At 36.7% G+C, this 14,138-nt stretch overlaps 1 protein-coding gene and 1 long non-coding RNA gene across 8 annotated transcripts in view; one reads left to right on the top strand and one right to left on the bottom strand.

Annotated features, from left to right (window-relative positions):
* Window positions 1–14,138, bottom strand: part of KCNIP4 (potassium voltage-gated channel interacting protein 4) — a 385,018-nt gene that overhangs the window by 202,137 nt on the left and 168,743 nt on the right. The window lies entirely within an intron of this gene.
* On the top strand, window positions 7,619–9,946 carry LOC135300071 (uncharacterized). Of its 3 annotated transcripts, XR_010361947.1 has the most exons (4): window positions 7,619–7,721; window positions 7,808–7,937; window positions 8,540–8,887; window positions 9,340–9,946. It is a non-coding gene; the product is annotated as an uncharacterized LOC135300071 (long non-coding RNA). The 3 variants fall into 3 exon arrangements; XR_010361948.1 differs by lacking the exon at window positions 9,340–9,946 and having other exon boundaries at window positions 8,593–8,963; XR_010361946.1 differs by lacking the exon at window positions 9,340–9,946 and having other exon boundaries at window positions 8,540–8,963.

The raw sequence follows: 14,138 nt of genomic DNA, 5'->3' as shown, positions 1-14,138 counted from the left end.
CACAATAAAGCTGTCATCATTTTAGGTATTTGCCGTTGACAAGTCAGAATGCTTTTATGTTCAATCCTGAAGACATTGTTTACTTGTGGTAAAAAATCACAGGGCGAATCAAATCTTGTTGCTCTTGACTGTGTCACAAATACATCTCTGCTCTGTAATTTTTAAGTTTGTTATTTTCCCCCTAGCTTCACTGGCTTTTACAGTTACTGCTTTTTACAACTAAAGCATCTACTGGATATCTGGGAGCCTACAGGGGTGAGCATTAAATCACAGCAGGTGTTCAAGCAAATTGGATACATGGGTGTTCCACTGAAAGTGGGAATCATCTTTATAAAATTTAGGTGTGATGTGCATTATTTGGAGAAGAAGTATGATAATAATGTGTAATTCCTACCTTAGTGATCATAGGGGATGATTTGATCAAAGGAAAAATGAATGTTTCATATTTAGCTGGGAGCTTTGGCAGCCTTCTTCCTGCCAGCAAAAATCACAGGGTGTGTGCTAAAGCTATCCACCAGGCAATTTCACTCAAAAGAAAAGAGAAAAAAATTAACCTTACCCTGCACAGGGTTCTGCCACTGACACTTCCAGGGCCCAGCACCCCTGTTAGCTCCAGGTATTCAAAGACGTGCTCAGTGGCCCAGAAACCAACTTATCCTCAGTTATAGCTCTGTTTCAACTCAATATTTTAATGGTTGAAATCTAAAAAACTGGGAGTCTGCACTCTCTGCAGGAGCTTTCAACCCTTTCTCTTATGTGCCAGCATTGAATCCAAGCCTGATGCTACAAAAGTAGGAGCAAGGATGTGAGGTTTTGCTCAGATTTTGCTTTGTTTTGATGTATAAGACCCCTTCAGCACCAAGAACAGACCATCAGTTGTGCCCAATAGCATTATTACAAGAGTCATTCAGTACAAAAAGCCAAAATAAAGACTCCTTGTGCCTTTTTTAAAAGCTACTTTTGAGATCAATCTGACTTCTAATGGAAAAAAAAGTAAGACCTATAATGTACTGCTCCCCTTATTTTGTTTCCTACATTAAATTATTCCTTTATTATTGCCTTGAATGGAAATACCTCTGATAGCTCACATGCAGGAAGAAAATCCACATACCAACTGGACAGATTTTCAGGCAATCCAAATAAGGACTCCAGTAGATTGACTTCTTTAAACTAGAGTAAATTTCCTGTGCAATATTCTCACTCAAAATTCAGTAGTTTAGAACTTGAGTTTATTCCCCCTTTTTTTCCATATTTAAGCAGGTATGTGAATTGATACACTAATGCTGAAAGAATTTCAGAATATCAAAAGCTTCTAATTGATAGTAAAATGTGAGCTTATATTTCATATGAAACCTCTGTACTGCATTCATTGTTGAAATAATGGTAATAATTTTCTTTGTGACATTCTCTTGAGGAATTTTAAACAAAAGCCTTTCATAATTGCTTAGTTATTTCAGACCTGCCTAGTAATTTTCCACTGTATTAAAAGGCATTTGTTACTGAGAGTGATGGAAAAAATGTACGTGTCTGCTGGATGGAGCTTTTACTTATTTTCAGTCAACATAATTACCTTTATTAACACACCTGGTATCTGAACAAAGGCATAATTTTTATATAATTTACTAATATTTTCCTAGGTTCATATCTGTAGGATATCTATTCCCTTCAAATTATAGTGAACAAACAAGAATGGTTATGTGGGAAATAAGTTTTTAGTTTTTTTGGAAAAAAAAAAAAGCAAAACCCTACTCACAATAAAACAATGCTGTTTAAGAGGAAAACTTAATCCAACAAACTGAATTTTGAAGCAATATGTAAAACAACAAAACAGAAATAGAAAAACAATTTTTGTAGGACACATATACTGGTGACTTTGTAAGGTAAGCAATATTATAGAGGGTATTTATTATGTAGATATGGGAGTATGAAATGACAGACCTAAAAGTCAGCTATAGCACTAATTATTGTTTGATTGTAATAGTTTAACCCCAGCCAGCAACTAAGCCTCACACAGCCATTCACTTACTGATCCCCTCAGCGAGATCATAGAGAGAATCAGAAATGTATGAGAGAAAACTCATGGGTGGAGATAAAGGTAATTAAACATCTAAAGCAAAATCCACCCATGCAAGCAAGGAAAACAAAGAAATGATTCAGCATTCTGCATGGGAAGGCTGATGGTCAGCCATCTCCATGGAAAGCAGGGCTCCATCACACCTAACAGTGTTTTGGGAAGACAAACACCATCACTCTGAGCATCTCCCCATTTTTCTTCTTCCCCCAGCTGTATATGCTGAGCATGGTGCCCTGTGGTAAGGAACATCCCTTGGGTCAGTCAGTAAGGGTCAGCTGTCCTGGCAGTGTCACCTCACAACTCCTTGTGCACCCACAGCTTCCTCGTGGGTGGAGTGCTGTGACAAGTAGAAAAAGCCTTGGCTTTGCATCAGCACTGCTCAGCAATAGCTAAAACATCCCTGTATTATCTACACTGTTTTCAAAACATAACCCTCACCCCAGTCAACACCAGCACAGTTATGTCATTTATTCCATTTATCAAAGTGATTTTCCAACAGTGCAGTGAGAGCTAATACCTGTTCAATACTTTTGGTAACCTGCACCCAGTGTAGGAATTACAAGGTCAGATGGGAGAGCTCAGAGCAGCAGTAGTGACATAGGACCACACCAGTGTGTTCTCCAACAAACATAAAGTGGGTCTTTGTACTTTCAGCCACCCATGGCTAAACTGACTCTACCAAATAAGTCCTGTGATGTGCTCTGAGGCTTCACAATAGTGGAGGGCTTTTGTACCCGTTGCAGTTGGTCACCAGGTTGTAAGGGCTGCTGCCAGGTTTACATGGCTCAAAGACATCCTGATCACCATCCTGCTCCCTTCTGCCCCTAATAAGGGACCCAGGATGACCCTTACAGGAACACACTGCAGTGGTTCCTGCTTTTCTCACTGCTTCTCATCTGCTTTTGTGCAAGGACAAGCTTTGTCTGCAAAGGATTTGGGGTCTCCTGTAAGGCAGAGACTCCAAATGATTCCAAAGCCCCCCAGGCAGTGTGTAAAGCTGCCAGACTGCCTGCTGGCAGGTGTGCAGAGCAGGTGGAGGGGCTGCAACCATCTCCTCCAACAAATTTTTAGATACCACAAGCACAAGCATTATTCTCACATAGTTTTAGGTAAGAGCACAGTCTGCAGCTCCAGCAGCCCAGTTCCAGTTTCAACCTCACACTGATGTCTGCATGTTACTTCAGCATTTTCCCATAGTCTGGCCCAAACAACTTTATCTGGAACAATGCAGGGAGCAGAATGTCATTTAATTACATTTATTGAATGGTCCAACACTGTCCCTTGACATATTACTTATTTAGGAATATTACAGCACAATTTCAAATTACAAACAGTACTACTGCAGAAGGAACATTAAAAAAATGGATCCAAATTAATGTCAGAAAATTCTTTTCCCTTAGTAATTTAGCTAAAAAAATATAATAATTTCATTCCTGAATTTGAATGCAACTTATATAGGCTCATTTATCATTTTACTCTAAACTTTGGAGCTATAGATAACTTTGCTTTTTTGATATTATTCTAAAACAACAAAAAAGAAGTAAAAAAAATCCTAAATCAATAATGAACAATTTTTTCAGTCAATATGATCAGAAGCAACTATTTACCATGACATGCATTTGTATGATAGGTGCATTATACTTCTTATATTCAACATCTCATCTAAAGTATACGTATTTTATGAGGACATGCAAAACATATCCAGGAAAGGTAGTTCCTTACTTCTCAACATTAAGTTTTTATTTTCATTTTTTCTTCTCCTGTGTGAGTTCAAATTTTAGAATTACCATGCTTTCTTACTGAGTAGAAGAAAAATCCAAATTCTATTCTATTTTATTTTAACTATTTTTAGGTCAGTTTCTCTTTCTCTAAAATAATTTTTGTTTTTTCTTGATTACTGTTTTTTAACACAAATACAAGTTTCAAGAAACTGCAGTGAAAAGCAAGGTCCACTTTATTGTACAGCTGTTCTAAAGACACAGCATCAGACAAGTCATGATACACAAGTAGCATCAGAAGGGAAAGCAGAGATGAATTATGTCCGAACGTTAAAGTGCCAACTACAGCTGCAAAAAGTTTAAAAATTAAAAAAAAATTAAAATTTTAAAAAGAAAGTATTTAAACAGGTGTCTCTCAGTCAAATAAGTGATAGCAAATTTAAACTACTGTGTGAGTTTAAGAATAAAGTCAATGGGTTAAGAAAGGTACAGCCATATGTTTTAATAAGATATTGAAACAAAAGTGTTTCAGTATCAGAATACTGATACTGAAACAAGAGTGAATCAGCATTCAGAATACTGAAAAAGAGTGTTTCAGTATCTGTACTCTTCAGCACAGAAGGAAATTAGAAGCAGGGGGAGCACTGCATTGAGCCAACTCAAGCATGATGGGTTGCTCTCCTATGGTGCAGCATTTTACAGGATTAAGGTCACTAAAGTCTCTTTCCTAATAGTAAAATAACACCTTAGAGTACCTTACCTTGCTATGAAAGATATTACCAGTTACCAGTTACTACCTTGTCAACTGGTAATCATAAAATTCCATTCATTTATATCCTGGGCATGGTACTGAAACTGGACAAAGAAGAAATTATGTAATTTTCACAGAGAAAAACCTGGCCTAATGATTTAAGCTCTGACTCTATCCAGAGGCAAATTTGTGTTTAAATAGTACTTAAGCACAAATACTTTCAGGCATATTTTTTAGGCTGAACTCAAAATATGAAACTTACAGTTTAGACAGGAGATGCTTATGTTTGTAAAAGGCAGTTTTAAAGCCCAAGCCAGGAGGCACTTTAACCCTTTTGGATTCCCCATATGGGAGTGCAGGAAACCCAGCGAGCTGAGCTGTGGTTTGGAAGGGTGTGGAAAAAGCCTCATCGACTCATGAGACAGAATCCAGCACAGTACTCCACTTTCACCTGACTTTCCAAGCACAGGATGGAGGGAGAAGAAAAGGATCAGGTTTGTTTTGCACAGTAACTGATTAGATTAGGCAGCAATCCAGGAAAATATGGATTATTTCCATTTGGCAGTTTGTAGCTCCTTTATGATGGGGCTTTAATTGCCAGGCTAAGAAATGCACTTTGGCAGAATATTTCTCACCTGCCTGTTGAATCAGACCCCAGTTTAGGACAGCAAAAGCCATCCTATTAAACAGCAGAGAGCATGGTGTCCAAAATAGCCTTCCTGCAATAGAGAACCTTGGGGGTCGGGTCTCTCTTCAGAGTACTACTTATACATTTTATTCAGCAACTTTTCAGTGAGGCTGTAAGTCATTTTGTTTTTCATTCAGGATGACTACAAGGCAAATAGTGTTGTTTGACTGTATTCCAGAAATCCTATTATTGGTAATAGGCAGCAGGAAGATGACTCTGACAGTAGAAAAACACATTTTCAGGAATGTTCTGTCAATTAGCTTTGCAATCATCATTTCTCAGTCACTTTATAATATCAATCTTTCCACTGAAAGTGGTTATTAGTTTATATTTCTTTCCTAATAAAAGTGGTTTTACTTCTAGGAGTTTCTCTGCTGCCCTCTTAAGCCTCTTGCTAGAACAGCAGAGCTGAACAAGAAAATGTTCAGCAAGGTGCTTTAAACAGTTTCAGCTTTGACTCTATTTAAAAGAACATAAATATATTTTTATTATATAAAAATAGAACTTATTTAGGCTTTCAAATCAAATTGTAAATCAGCATGCCAGTATTATTTTGCATTATTATATACTGGTATTATAATTTTTCTAATATTAACTATTATACAGTACAGTAGTGCTAAAAAGTAATATGGACAAAAAAGAAAAAAATGTGTGGTTTTTTTTTTTTTTTTTTTAATTTTAACACTCTCTTCATATATGTACCAAGCTTGTATGCCAATTTTAAATTTTGGTCTCCTTTTTAGTCTCTTCCATGTATTTCTTTCTAAGTATGTCTTCAAAGAGTAAAGCAGGTTCAAATAACTTTTAAAATATTTCTCAGGAAAGGCAAAAGTTATGGATCTACTGATTTTACATTTTTTTCATGCCTTGAAAACCTATATACTTGCTAACGGCACAGAGGAAAAGAACACTGTAAATATTAGCAAAAAAAAGGTGTCAAAGCTGGGTTTATCCTAAAATTGAAAAAAAAAGTTAATTGATTCATATCTATTGTCTTCTCTATTAATTACATGTTATAATTAATTCACTGTAGCCTCAAACCTTAAAATGACATTTTATTGAACAAAACCTAAACCTATTTATTTTAACATGCAAATTTCCACTCCTGCTTTCAAATATACACTTTGGATGCCAATCTAAAGATCAGTAGGAGAGGAAATAGGAGAAGGAGAGAAAATTCCTATTTTCTTTTTCCTCATACCTCTTCCAGTTAAATACTATCTGCTCTTTTGACCTATTGTTTACTCTCTGTCAAAATAGTTTTTAACTCTAAGCTCTTCTAAAAGCAGTCTTCATTTACAGCTACGTTTGTTACAGCTGAGCATGTAGGCAGAGGGAGATACCAAGGCAGATTTGTACAAATTCAAATATCACCTCAAACATGGAAAACAAGTAACTCATTGCAACCCAACTGTCCAAAGACCTTATCTCTGGCTCCCTGGCTGCTGAGGAGGTTACCACTGGAGAAACAGAAAATGCAGGCACTGAATATCAGAGTAACACAATCAAGATCACGGAGAAACCCAGGCTGCTAATGCCTCCTTCTGAGTTTTAAACTGAGAAAGAAGCAGTTGATGCAGCAGCATGAAACCCACAGCTTCTTGAATTGCTCCAGGCTGACTCGTGGGACATGCAAGACAATAGCAGGTCTGACCCATGCTTCCCTCAAAACATAGAACAAATGCATTGCAATACAAAACCACTTTAGTTTTCTCATCCCCATTTTTACACAACATATCACAGTGTAAGGAATTGCCAACACACACACAAAAACGTTTCACCACTTACAAGCATATTTGTGCACCCGAAATTTCTTTTTATTTAGAAAATAAATGCTATTCAGTTCAAATACTAAGACAGAAAAATAATACTCTATGCTTAATGAATCTGTGTAAGACAATTAAGAACAAATTTTGCCCAAATCACTGCACCTGTAAGAATACTGGATGCTTCTGAAGTAAGTGTTTTATGCAGTTCATAACTGTTTGTGCAAAAGACTGATAGAATGGTACATGATCACACCAGCCTAAGAAGATTACAAAATCCAGTTTCAAAAACCTAAAGACTTCTTGTTAGCAGTGCAGTTTTATTGATGGCAGCTTTTGGTCTGGTGGCACAAGATGCTGGGTAAGCAGGTTATAAACCTGTAGGATTATTCTGATTTTCACTTCTGTGCTTTGCTTGAATGACTTTGAATCAAGTTAATATTAAATTAAAAGCAATGCATGAGAGAATGTGTCTTTTGAAAAATGAAGCAGCAACATACTAGAAGATGTGTTAGAGAAACCAAGGGAAGAACTGTGTTTATACATCATAGTGATGGGAGAAGATGAGCCTATGTCAGTAGGTCTGTCCTCATGGGTAAACAGCCTTCAGCTGGCATCAAGAAACAAATGAATTGCCCTGGGAAGAGATGCTGAAGCACACAGGAGCATCAGCTATGGGGGAAAGCCCATTTCCTAGCAGAAATACAAAGTAAGAACTTTACAAGTGAGTTGCCTTAAATGTTATTATTTTCCTTCTTTATTTCAATGACTATTAAGAGAACAATTTTTATGTCTCATCTTTGTTGACAGAACTACTCACTGGAACATGAGTGATCTCTTTCACACTGATAGGAAAAAAAAAGAAAAAAAAGAAAAGAAAAGTCCTTCAAGGAAAAGTTGTGTGGAATTCAAGTTTTTAAGATGAAAACAGCAAGAGTAGGTATGATGTGGCTATCCTTCTGGATCTCTAGAAAAAAATTGTGGAGAACCTAGTTAGAGCTTTTCTGAAGAAGAGAAAATGAAAACAGCAATCTTTACAGTTTTCTTTTAGGGCCATGTATAGTATAGTAATTACATATTTAACTCTCAATGGTAGTTGGCTGTCTCTGCTATTCTACTATCTAATCCATGTCTGTTTATGGCTTTATCCTTTGGTTACTTAGAATGGATCACTAAGAAAGAGATGGGATAAACCCCCTTGAAGTGATTGATGCAATGTATTTATCACTTATTAATCTTTATGAAATGGCATAATTTTTGAGGTTTATACTTAAAGCTTTAGATTTTTATGACACTGTAAGAACAAAATGATAAAGATTCAGGAAGTCATGTGTTTCACAGAGCATAGTAGCTATCCTATAAGAATATAGTTTGTATTATATTAATTTCAACAACATTAAAATTACATTCTTAATTAAAATAGAGTAACTATTAAATAAACTGGAAAATAATAAATATAAATTGATCATAACTTTAATGGATTAAATCCAGTGTTTTAAAATCACATTAGAGATGATGTGAAAATTATTTTTGCTTTTCCAGGCTTTAATATCATGCATTTAAACACTTTAATTAAAATGCAAATTCATCTACAGAGCAGATGTAAAGAGAAAAGCTTTTGAGAATATGGAATATCTGAGAAATCATTAACCAACATCACAGAACATCATAGAACATTAGATGCCTGCTACTGAATTGGAAATATGTTCACCGTGATGAAAAGATTATAAATTAAATCAGATGGCTGCACCACCTAGTGTTTTAATTTCCGGAAACCTCATTCAGAAACACTTTCTCACTCTGAATAATAACTTCCATCATCATCAAAGGACTATTAAATCCTTAGCTCCTCACCAAAGTAGTTTTTCTTATGTCACGTTCTGTCATCTGGTAAGCAGTGTAATGCAATGCTGTTGATGTGTCATATAAATGCTTACATAAATAAATTAAATTCAGAAAAATAAAATAGCACCTCATGGAGATGAAGGGGATGAAGTGATTTACTTGGGGATGCATTGCCTTTAAACAGATTTCATTAACTAAATAGTTTGTAGCCTTGAATAAGAGGTCTATAAACCAAACAAAAGCATGGTATTTCTGTACAGATGTGCAGACAGGTCAGAACCCATTGCTGCCCACAGCTGCTGGAGCTACCCCAGCTGTGCTCATGCTGCTCAGACCACACTGGTGATACCCAGCCAACAAGGTGCTGAGGTCCTTACAGTGACTGCTTCTTTGCCACATTGCTTTGCCTTGTTCTCTAAACAGGCATGTTAAATGATAATAGTTAAATATGAATGTTCCTGTGTTTTCATGTGTATTTATAAGGACAATATAACTAGGTGACATCTAAGCAACACCTCACCCTTCTTGGCCATCCATCTGTACCCAGCACTACATCTCTCTAATGTGCAAGGACAACTGCTTGTGACTTGCAGTCAATCCAACTGGCAACTGATCCAGCAAAATAAACTGCTGTTCTAGGGAAGGTGAAGGGACAGCCCAGGCTGCAAGGCAAGCTGTGTTTCCTAAGGCACCTGAGCCTGTTTGCACAGCAGGGCACAAGACCTGCTCCCCACCATTCTGTCAAACACTCCTGCTACTCATTTTGACTTTGAAGTTCCATACAATAACAAGTGTAGCCAGACTTCCTGAGTTATTTTCAAAGTGTAAGCAATTTGCTTTGGAAGTTTATTTAATGTAATAGCAAAGCCTGTAATAACATTTCTATATATGTGACCACAAGCACAGGCATGAATTCTTAGTGTTTGATCAAGCTGAGTGTTGAGCACATTTATTTTCTACTATCAAACTCTGGAGTGCTCATTAATTCACAGCATCATCTGACACTTAGGAACACAACATAACACATGGTCTGCTGTGGGGAAACACAGCCTTGTGTTACATCCCACAGACAAGATGAGCAATTAAAGTGTAAATGCCAAGATTCCCTGGGTTGTTTTGGTTTGGTTTTTTGTTTGTTTTTTTTTTCCTCATGAATGAGCATGCCAATCTCAATCACCCTAGAAGTTTTATTTAGAAAGTTAAGATCAGCATGAGACGTGAGCCACTTTCTTCAAATACAGATAAGTGCAGTACTTTTCCAGACATAAAAGTGGCAGATGAAATATATCTCAACAGAGCAGTTCTAGTTTTCATGGCTCACTCTGTCTTTGCTGACAAGGGCAGACTTTGTGATAATAAACAAGAGAATCATTTGTGACAATATTAGCTATATACTGCAGTAAGATTTCAAAGGGTTTTCTTTAGTCATATTTTATAGAGCTATTACCTAATAAAATATTTGATACACTACTGACATCAGCTGGATGTACGGAGACTTTACACTTACAATCTATTGTCAAAATAATGCTTTGATTCATCAGTCTAGGATATTGTACCCACTACAATCTAATGTAGCTGTCACCCCCAAACAAATTTGGATTATCAAAAAGCAACCAATCACAACCTCTCCACTTCTAAAGCTGTTCTGGTGTTAGCATCTTTTGATTCCCTACTTTCTTGTCCTGGGTAACTTCTCAGCCTCCCACCCTCCCTGTCCACTCTCCTGACACAAGACTTCATGCAGGTGGATGGCACAGGGATGGTCCAGCTAGAAAACAATTTTCCCCCTTCCTTATTTTTCAGAAGCACTGGTTGCCTGACCCAGACCACCAGGTGGGCTGCTTGACCACCACTTTGCATGTGGTCATGCAGTGGGGTTCGAGCACAGAAAAGCTGCAGGCTTGATATGGGGTAGAAATTGAAAATCTTAGTCTGAACTTCCCATAATTTTCTGACTTTCCTTCCTTCAGATCTACAGCAACCTGGGCTGCTGGGTACATATTCCATCCCATCTGCTGTACAGCAACACTGGCTGCCATGACTGCCTTATGCAGTGGAACAGAGGATTCAGATGAAAAATATAATGGCTGTGAAAAAGACCTATAAGAAGCTTTGGTGTTTTTCATGGATGCAATAAAACTAACCACAGCTGTATTTTAAAAAATACTCAAAAAAAGAATTTTAGGAAAGATTTTTCTCTGCCATAAACATGGGCTACAAGACTACTGTTTCTAAGTACATAATTTTCTAAAGGAGACTGTAAAAAAAGTTAAATATATAAAAGAAATTTTAAAAACCAGTAAAATTATTAAAAATGGACATGTACTTTGTTTTCCCTGAAATTAAGCCCTATTTGTGCAGAAAGGATTTGATGATGATGACCTTAAAATAGAAGGGAGGTTGGAAACATCACCTTGCTATTTTGTACCAATCACATTGAATGAAAAAGTAAAAAGGAAAGAAAATCTTAGAAGTCTTAATTCATCTGAAACATTCAGTGAAATACTTAGGATTTTCTGTCAGAGACTGAGCACTGACAATTATTCTCCTGACTACTTGGGTTATTTGTTAAGTATTGCACATTTGTTGTAAAGAAATTGTATGTATAAATAGAATCAAGTACTCAATACCAACAATTGACCTGGACATGTAAAAATTCTCATGTAAAGGTGCTCAAGTATGCTCATTTGGAATACAAATAAGCAGGTGGAAATGTAACCTTTGAGGAATTTAACCTCCATCAAATGTGAATGAAAGTAAGGCTTATTTAACATTATCAAGTCAAAGATATGCCCCACACAATGCACACATGCATCCAATTAGAGAAGTGTAGTGTAAAAATACTAGGCACTTAATTTCTATAGGAAACAAAGTTAACTGGATTTCACTTAAAAGCTTGACCAGTGCTGGTGAGAACCATCAGACAAGGTGTGATCAGAACATGACAACTGAAAATTTTAAAATCATCTACATCTCTTTTATTTTTTTGAACTTAAAAAATGAAGCCTGTTAAAAATTCTCTTTATGGGTGTTCTAAGGATTCCAGAATATCTCTCTTTGTATTTGCACACAGTCCTTGCAAACTTTGCTAAATTATGTTACCATGCAATTTTGCTATTTCTCTTTAAACTGACAAGCAGATGATGTAAAACATATGATGCTCCATATGGCTTGAAAGTTTGTAAAAAAAATCCTGTTTCTAAAATCACCATATTTCAATGTCTTTAGAAGTGTGAAAAGCTTTTATGTCTGCCTGTTTTCGATACCATTATTACAATCCTGAAGCAGTGTTTATCACAGGAGGATACCACCTGCCTCTCAGAACTGTATGCTATTCTTCCACATTTCCCTCCATGCTTCACCTGCCAATGAATCACCAAGGAAACTCATTACCAAAAGCACAAACTCCACAGCTGACTGCCAGCAGATAGTGTTATTTGCTGGATCACTCAAGCATGTTATTTCTTCAAATGCTGCATTTCTGTCATGTTGAAGGGCTCTGCTACGCTGCTTCTCATTCTCCTTCATTATTTAATTTTAATCTCATCTGACTTACTGGTGTCAGTACAATGTCTGAGTTGCTATCAGAAAGTCTGTGTGAGGCTATTTTTACTGCTATGAAAAGGAAAAACACGGTTTTCATTCTTTTCATTTGTCTTTTCTATTGAAGCATTTGCTATTTCATTAGCTCAGCTTAGTCATATCATGTTCTGGATGAATAAAGAAGAAAGTGAACCCTTCTTTCCCACAGTTCAGTGCTTACCTGCAGTTCATGCCAAGCTGTGATTTTCCTATTTTCACACTGTCAGTCTCCATGAAGGTTCACGGACTACTTCAGATAAAATGCAAAGATCATGACTCATCTAGATCTCATTCTAAGGCTCAAGCTGTGACCTGAATGCCTGCCAATGTCAGGTAAATATTTTCAGTGACAGCTTGAATACTTCCAGAATACAATCTTTTAATGTTTGGGTCAAATTCTGCCTTTCCTTCTGTCATCATTTCAGCTGGGATAAAGCTAATTTTCTTTTATCTGGTGCTTTGCTGTGTTTTGGACTGAGTATAAGAATAACGTTAGTAACACACAGTTTTAATTATTGCTACATTGAGCTTACTCTAAATCAAAGACTTTTCAGTGTGTCCTGCTCTTCCAGCTAGCAGGTGCATGTGAAGGCACATGAGGGATCATGGCCAGGAGAGCTGACCCAAAGTGGCCAGAGAGATATTCCATTCCAAAGAACATCATGCTCAGTATTGAAACTGCAGGGTGTTAAGCTGGAAGGGGGCCTGACCACTGCTGGGGGCTGGGCATCAATCAGTGAGTTATGAGCAATAGTATTGTGCATCACTTATCTCTCATTTTCTTTGCAATTATTATTAATATTATTAATTGTTTTTTTTATTATCTTAATTATTAACATTTTATTTTGTTTCTATTATCCAGCCATTCTCAATTCAACCCACAAGTTTTATTTTTCTCCCTGGTTCTCCTTTGCACAGGGGAAGGCTGAGAGGGAGGAAGTGAGCAGCTGCATGACACTCACCTACTCTCTAAAAATTCCAGTTTTCAGTCCTTGTGTTTTGGACATCCACTTGTGTGGATTTTCCCAGGGGCTCTACTGGTTGGGTGTCCTGGCCAGCTTATCTGTACTGTCCTACTGTGGTTTATTTTTCTTTATCAAACTTGAGAAATGAGAAGCACCTCATTTACCCACAGATTTAAGGCAGAGGTTTCTTCTTCTCATTACAAGTGCTGTACCCATTAGCCAGTGTTCCTTTACTCACCAGAGCTCACAGTTCATCAGCTCAAAGCTGATCCAACCAGATATTTTAAACCCCTGAATGTCACTGCTCCATAATTTCACTGTGCACAGAATCTTCCACAGACAGCCTGGTGACCTTTCATTCTGGTGAAGCTCTGAATGGCCCTATGAGCTCCTCTCCTACTTAAATGGATCTATCATATTAGTGCAATAATTTAATTCTGGTTAAAGTCCCAAGATTCCAAAATATAAATTAAAGAGATTTTAATTTTTTCTTTTTTTTTCCTGTTATTACAGCTACTTCTCTCTTAGTCCAAAACTAACCACAACTTTTTATTTGAAAACCAGACTTGGATATCAATGGTACTTTTTATTTTTCAGGTTTTGCGTTTCTCCATTTCTATATTTATGTAGGGCAATTTGCTACATCTTTGCTTAACGATGCCAACTTTATATTTTTTGCAGTGCAATTGTGGACACTAATGGAAACAATTTAAATGAGGATAAAATTGGAGTAAAAAATGAAAGCTAAA

This window comes from Passer domesticus, chromosome 4 (genome assembly GCF_036417665.1).
Source record: "Passer domesticus isolate bPasDom1 chromosome 4, bPasDom1.hap1, whole genome shotgun sequence".
In the NCBI taxonomy this organism is placed as follows: Eukaryota; Metazoa; Chordata; class Aves; order Passeriformes; family Passeridae; genus Passer; species Passer domesticus.
Note: the sequence above shows the minus strand (reverse complement) of the source record. Positions and strands in the feature narration are given on the sequence as shown.